This window comes from Musa acuminata, chromosome BXJ1-11 (genome assembly GCF_036884655.1).
Source record: "Musa acuminata AAA Group cultivar baxijiao chromosome BXJ1-11, Cavendish_Baxijiao_AAA, whole genome shotgun sequence".
NCBI lineage: Eukaryota > Viridiplantae > Streptophyta > Magnoliopsida > Zingiberales > Musaceae > Musa > Musa acuminata.
In genome coordinates this window covers 27,918,203-27,926,366 of record NC_088337.1, presented here as the reverse complement: position 1 = coordinate 27,926,366, position 8,164 = coordinate 27,918,203, and the positions used below count along the sequence as shown (strand labels likewise).

The 8,164-nt window shown below is 33.9% G+C and overlaps 1 long non-coding RNA gene across 1 annotated transcript; it reads left to right on the top strand.

Annotated features, from left to right (window-relative positions):
* Positions 1-1,444: 1,444 nt before the first annotated feature.
* On the top strand, positions 1,445-3,769 carry LOC108951718 (uncharacterized). Its single transcript, XR_001976251.2, has 3 exons — positions 1,445-1,752; positions 2,620-2,785; positions 3,401-3,769. It is a non-coding gene; the product is annotated as an uncharacterized LOC108951718 (long non-coding RNA).
* Positions 3,770-8,164: the final 4,395 nt, after the last annotated feature.

Sequence of the window (8,164 nt, the reverse complement as noted above, 5' to 3'; positions counted from 1 at the left end):
GTTCATCACTGTCTTAATCCAATGATATCAGACAGCATTAAGAGGAGGATGTGGGTGTAAAGATAAAAAGAAAATGTAGGGTCTTTCATTCAGCTACTGAAAACAACAATTCCACCCAGACCTCATTGATGAACAAGAATCGAAGTGCCCATCATGGCCTTAATCCAATTATATCTATCAGACCAAACATAAAGATTAAAACCTTTAATTCAGCTACTGAGAACTATATTGAGTATAACTGTTTAAAGTCCATTTCTGAATGATTTTGATTTGAAAGATATTTGGATCATCCAAAACTCACATGTTAAGTGGAACATGAAATGAAGTGTCAATCACTGTTTCAATCCAATGCTATCAGATCAAACATAAAGAGGAGAGTGGTGGTGGAAAGATTAAAGAAAGAAAGGAGAACAATAGTGAGTGTTTGGATCATCCAAAGCTCATGTATTAACACTATTATGGTTTTAATCCAACCATATCAGCTACTGAGAACAACATAATTATTTGTTCTGTCATGAGCCATTTGCTGGTTGAGTGAACCAAAACCCCTCTCAGCTACAGCCACAACTGTGACCATCAGCTGAAGAGGAGTATGTTATTAGTCCATGAAGTATGGGTGGTTTTGCCCACTGAAAAGCTTTGTCTTCTTGTCATCTCATGGAGCTAATATTAGAATGCTTTTCCTGTCATCATTCATGAGGGTAACCTTTCCCAAAGCTAAGTTGGGGCCCAAAACAGATATATATATATATATATATATATATATATATATATATATATATATATTTATTTAAATTCAACATTGGATCTTTTTTCAATAGTTTGGAAATAGATTAAATGGAAATCCATTGTGGTTTGGATACAATGGATTGTAATCTTCTCTCATAGTAGATTTAAAACATAATTTAATATGCAGTTTCAAGAGAGAAAATAAATAAAAAGAAAGAGGCAGAATAATTTTTTATATTTATCTGTCTACATATATATTTTTCAGAGATCTATACATCACTATAAAATCTAAAAACTTATACTTATGTAGTTAAATTCTATCAGTTGATTATTAATTGACCCTATTTTTAAAATATATATTATTTGATAGTTATACTTTTTATTTCATATATTTATAATTCAAACTAGCTAAAATTAACCATAATTAGTGGTTGTTGATGGTTTTTGTGTGGATGTAGATAATCTTAAAATTAACCCCATATATATATATATATATATATATATATATAAACAAAAAAAAATAACTTATGGGTAAATATGTTGTCTTAAAAAGGAATAGAAATTGTCTTAATAAAAGATTAAAGAAAAATAAACAGGTTCAGTGAATCAGTGCCGTTGAATTCGAACGGATGAACGGACGGACGAGATTAACTCATCAAGAAAAACCCCGCCTCGCTCTGTCTCTCTCTCCAACTCCCACACCTTCAAAGTTCGGCAACATTGCTCTTGCCTCCTCTTCGATTCTCCTCTCCAGCTTCTTCCGTTCATCAAAGACTTCCTTTTTCTCATCTTTAACTCACAATATCTGACCGTTTTAGTTGAGGAAAGCTTGGGGTCCGAAAAGGGTTGGATTTTACCCCAAAATATATCTTCTCGGAGAAAATTTCAAAGAAGGCGGGAGGTTTGGAGTTGTCTTCTTGTCTATCTTCCGGATTTCAGTTGGTATTCCATAGATTTGTAGTTATCTACCCCGCATTGGGAGGATCTTCATGCAAACTGGCTGCCCTTAATCGATTTCTTGATGTAGGGTGATATTCTATTTGCTGCATGAATCATATCTATGCAATCCAAATGTGGCTAGTTAAGAAAATGATTTCTATGGATTTGATATTGATCTTAATTGAAAACTTCGAATCTTCATTCAATTGGTGAGATTTAGAGTATGCTGCACATATTGCATTATCTAGCAGAAATCTGGAATACAGTATTAAATATGGATTAGGTAAATGATGGTATGCAAAATTGTCCAGGATGTCATACTGTCTTTTACATTGGCATAGAGCAAAGGGCAGTGTTGACTCTGAAAATGTGTCTCAACTACCATCCTGGTCTGCTTTTATGTTTAAAATGAAATTAATGAACATATTTAGCATATTTAGCGATCTTTGGAAAGTTCTGTAACTTCAGGTTTTCTGCAAATTGAATGTGTTTTCTGGGATGACCAGCCAACAATCAAAATCTGGTGATCTCAGTTGATTTCCTGAATCTATTCCTTGTTTTATGGATGGGAATACAAGTAAAAAACAGTAATGCTGCCACCATTGTTAACTGATATTGGTGGGTCAGTTGCTCGGTTATAACAGATGCAGGCTATTCTTTAGCAAGATGTCTTTACAATTATTGGACCATAATGTCTTTAGCAAGATGCAGTCTATTCTTCCTAATTTACATAAAGAAAGAGGCTTCAAGCTTGTTCGAAATCTTGCGTCAGTTGTAAAATGCATACAGGAAAGCTCAAGATCCATTTGATTCTCTTTATTAAGTTTTAGATTAATATGAGAACCAATTATGTAGATGTCACTGGCTGTTTTTTGTATAGTGTTAACTATCATTCTATGGTGATATCAAACTTATGGTTCGAATGATCTTTATGTTTTCTGTGCCTTCAAGGGATTAAAAAGGCAGCACTGTGGAAAGAAACTCGATGTGTGAGAAAGAGAGATGCAATTCCATGACTTGGAGGATAATTATTTCAAGTGCCAATTTACCATGACAGATGATCAGTAGCTGAAAACCTATGCACAGACTTCGAAAGACAATAAAAACAATCGAAAAGGTAAAACTGCAAATTGAAATGGTTTGAAGAACAGCTAGATTCACTGTGCACAGAAAATATGAACGTTATTTTGCTATGTTTTGATCTATGTGAGATGCAAGTTACGATTCATGTATGTTTAATTATGATTGATAACAAGTCTCAATTTATGAACATCCATTGTGACTTAAATAAGGCAAATAAATACATGATTTGTGTGTGATAATTATAGTCTCTCTGACCAGGAATGTATTTGGCCATGATCTGCTTCACCGTTCACCAGTAAGAAGCTTTTAGTATTCTTTACATGAATAGTATGAAATGTAAAATTCTAGACTGATACGAAACATATGCTATAATCCATGTACTAATCAGCTGCTTGCGACCTTATTTGTACATATTATTGGGAGCTGATAATGCCTTTATAGTTGTTTCTAGTAGTGCTAGAAAATAGCTCTGGAATTACTATATGTTACTAGAACAACTAAATATCAGCCTTCTTAACAACAGTTAGGCATTCTAGTTGCCTGAACAATTGCAATGGTCACACTTATTTTCTTAACATGCAATGAAATATACAGTATTACTAGAAAAAGAACTGTTGCTGGAACTCAAAACTGTCTGATGAATTTTCAGGCACTTGTTCAACCAGCTTCTTCAATAGCCCAAAAATTATGGGTTTCATGATTCAGTTGTTCTGGAAAAGCTTCTTGCCAATAAATGGTACATTTACTACACTGCAATTGCAAATGAGTTTGAACTTTGAAGATCTTGCCAAATCTGACCTGGTGGATCCATGCAGAGTTTCAAAATGTGCTTTTCTAAACTGCAGAATCAATGTCTTAATAACTCAAGCTGTCAAAGTGGAGAAGTGGAGAAAAGAAGGTAGATTACTTGTTTTGAAATGATATAAACCTTGCAATTCCATCACTCAGAACTCAATACTGCCAAACTGAAAATTCGAACTGTCTGGCTTGCTGATTACTTGGGGATGACAATGTATGATGATTATTAAAAAAGCATCGAAATATGAAAAGATTTTTTTGGGTGAAGAGTATTGCTTGATACAAATATATTAATGATTCTTCCAAAGTACAAAATCAATATCATAATAATTCAAGCTGCCAAATTGGATAAAAGAAGGAAGATTACCTGCTTTTCCTTTGGCTTCTTGGATGACCTAAACCATACAATTCCATCAGCCAGGACTCAATACTGCCAAATTGGAAATTTTAGTTGCCTGGCTTGCTGATTACTTGGGGATGACAATGGATGATGATTGTTAAAAAGCTTTGAAATATGAAAAGATTTTTTTAGGTGAAGAGTGTTACCTGATGCTGGTATCCTAATGACTTTTTCAAAGTGCAGAATTAATATCATAATGACTCAAGTTTTCTAAGTGGATAAAAGAAGGAAGATTACCTACATTTCCTTTGGCTCCTTGGATGACCTAAACCCTGCAATTCCATCAGCCAGGACTCAATACTGCCAAACTAGAAATTCTAGTTGTGTAGCTTGCTGATTACTTAGGGATGACAATGGATGATGATTGTTAAAAGAGTTCTCAAATATGAAAAGATTTTTTTGGGTGAAGAGTGTTGCCTAATACATATATCCTAATGACTCTTCCAAGTACAGAATCAACATCCTAATGACTCAAGCTGCCAAAGTGGATAAAAGAAGGAAGATTACTTGCTTTTCCTTTGGTTCCTTGGATGACCTAAACCCTATAATTCCATCAGCTAGGACTCTCTACTGCCAAGTTAGAAATTCTAACTACCTGGCTTGCTGATTACTTGGGGATGACAATGGATGATGATTGTTAAAAAAACTTTGAAATATGAAAAGATTTTTTTTGAGTGAAGGGTGTTGCCTGATACAGATATTCTAATGACTCTTCCAAAGTATAGAATCAATATCCTAATGACTCAAGTTGCCAAAGTGGATAAAAGAAGGAAGATTTCCTGCTTTTCCTTTGGCTCCTTGGATGACCTAAACCTTGCAATTCCATCAGCCAGGACTCAATACTGCCAAATTGGAAATTCTAGCTGCTTAGCTTACTGATGACTTGTGGATGATAATGGATGATGATTGTTAAAAAAGCTCTAAAATATGAAAAGATTTTTTTGGGTGAAGAGTATTGTCTTGCAGAATCAATATCCTAGTGACTCAAACTGTCAAAGTGGATAAAAAAAGGAAGATTACCTGGTTTTCCTTTGACTCCTGGAATGACCTAAACCGTGCAGCCAGAACTCGATATTGCCAAACTAGAAATTTTAGCTGCCTGGTTTGCTGATTACTTGGGGATGATAATAATGATGATTATTAAAAAAAATTAAAATATAAAAAAAATTTAGGTGAAGAGTATTTCCTGATATAGATATGGGCGATGTGAAAATCCAGAGCCTTAACCGTTGGGAAAAACATATTAAAGTGGAATATTTTTTTTTTCTTTGTGTATCAAAATGAGTTTCTCATCAAAATATCAACTTAATATCAAAATACAAATATTAATCAGAGGAATATAAATAGTAGAACAATAAATCAATCACACAGTAAAATTAAATTTTAACGTGAAAAACCTAATGCGGAAAAAATCACGAGACTATAGTCCACCTTAAACTTCTACTATCACCAATAGTAATGATAATAGGTTTACAGTAAATTTTCTCTAGAATAACCAGAGGATTACAATAACATTAAGAACATAGATCTTGGCTCAAAAATATCATATTATCATCAGATAGGATGGAACTCATCAAAGGAGAATTTCAGGTATCACAAAATGGGTATAGTAGGAAAGTACCTCAGAGAAGGTAAACTGCATATCAACATCGTTAAGATTGTAGAGCTTGCTGCAAGGATTCTTCACATATAATTTAGGTCAAAACTGATAAAGTTTGACCTTGATCGTCGAGCAAAAAACTCAAAATCCTTTTTTTTCTCTTTGTGCATCGCTTCGCTCCTTGCACACTATCTCTCTTTCTCTACCCTCACGTCTCCTCCTTTTTCTTTTTTTTTAATTATTTTTTAATTATTGATAAATCAAATTCGGATTTACAGCCAAAATCATTAGTCCAAGCTAACATATGGGTTGGACCCAACAATTCTCTCCCTCCAACTCATATGATGGGTTGTACTAAGCCCGCTCTTTGCCTAAATACTTCAAGCTTCTTCTTAGGCAAATATTTTGTCAACATATCTAATCTATTCTCATTGGTATGTACATTTTCCAACTGTAATTTTTTCAATTCAAGCACATCATGAATCTAGTGATATCTCACATCAATATACTTAAATCTAGAATGATATATTGAATTCTTGGAGAGGTGAATGACGCTTTGACTATCATAGTAAATAGTATATCTTTATTGTTTCAAGCTCAATTCCCGTAGAAACTTTTTCATCCATAAAGTTTCCTTGCATGCTTTAGTAATTGCTATGTATTCTACTTCTGTGGTTGATAGAGCTATACAATTCTGTAATTTAGATTGTCAAGAGATTGCTCCCCCTGTAAATGTCATCAAGAACCCCGAAGTAGACTTCATAGAATCAGTATCACCTGTCATGTCTGTATTTGTGTACCCTTCTAATACAGGTTCATCACTACAAAAACATAAACATAGTCTTAGATATCTTAATATTCATTTCATTGTTGTCCAATGTTCCTTACCAGGATTAGAGATAAGTCGACTGACAACTCTAACTGTATAAGCTATATCTGGCCTAGTATAAACCATAGCATACATCAAACTGCCTACTGCAGATGAGTAAGGCACTCTAGACATTTCTTCTTTTTCCTTCTCACTTGTAGGACATTGTTTCGAACTAAGCTTCAAATGACTTGCAAGTGGAGAACAAACTGCTTTGGCTTTACTCATGTTGAATCTTTCAAGAACCTTTTCAATGTAGGTCTCTTGAGATAGCTGAATCTTCCTTTTCTTCCTATCACAAAGAATCTTCATGCTAAGTATTTGTTTCACCGATCCCAAGTCTTTTATGGCAAAAGATTTACTTAGCTCTCTTTTAAGCTTTTCAATTTTACCAGCATCATGACCAACAATCAACATATCATCAACATATAGCAAGAGAATAATGAAATCATCATCTGAAAATTTCTTCATAAACACACAATGATCAAATGTAGTTCTATTATACCATTGGCTCATTATAAATGAATTAAACTTCTTGTACCACTGTTTATGTGTCTATTTGAGCCCATATAAGCTTTTCCTAAGTTTATACATAAGATTTTCTTTTTCCTTGATTTTGAAACCTTATGGTTGCTCAATGTAAATTTCTTTTTCTAAGTCACCATGAAGAAATACTATTTTCACATCAAGTTGCTTAATTTCTAAATTCAAGCAGGCAGTCAAACCAAGAATAACTTGGATAGAGGACATTTTCACCATAGGAGAAAATATTTCTTCAAAGTCAATACCTTTCTTCTGACTGAATCCTTTCACAATTAGTTATGTCTTATATCTTTGTTGTGAGCTATTATTTTCAGTCTTCAATTTATAAACTCATTTATTCTTGAGAGCTTTCTTCTCTTTATATAACTTTACCAAGTCATAGGTGTGGTTCTTAAGCAAGGATCTCATCTCTTCTTGCATGGCTTTAATCCACTCATTCTTATGCTCATGTAGAATAGCTTCTTGGTAAGTTTCTAGCTCTCCTCTGTCAGTAAGAATAACATAGTTATGTGGAGGATATCTAGTAGATGGTTGTCGCTCTCTAGTAGATCTTCTCAATGGAATCTCAACTAGTAGTGGAAGTGTTTATTCAGTTGGTTCAGCATCATTAACTGTAGGAATATCATCACTTGCATTCTTACTACAATCTTCTTGTTCATCTCCCCCATGATCATCACGAACTACAAGTGAAGGACTCAAACTCCAAGGAATATAAACAGAGGTTTTTAGCTTATCAACATTATCACCATCATCAAACAATTGGTCTTCAAGGAACATAACATCTCTACTTCTAATAATCTTCTTGTTCATTGGATCTCATAATCTGTACCCAAACTCTTCGACCATATCCCAAGAAGATACATGATTTTGCCTTATTATCAAGCTTAGACCTCTCAGGAATATGAACAAATGCTTTACACCCAAAGACTCTCAAGTGATTTTAAGATATATCTTTTCCTTTCCATACTCCCTTTGGATTATCACCTTTCAGAGGAACTAATGAAGAAAGATTTATCAAGTCAACTGTAGTTCTCGTAGCCTTCCCCCAAAATGACTTAGGTAACTTAGCATGGGAAAGCATATACCTAATCCTTTCTTCAATGGTTTTTTTCATCATTTCTACCATACCATTTTGCTGAGGAGTTTTAGGAACTGTTTTCTCAAGCCTGATACAATGAAACATACAATAATTCTCAAAAGGACT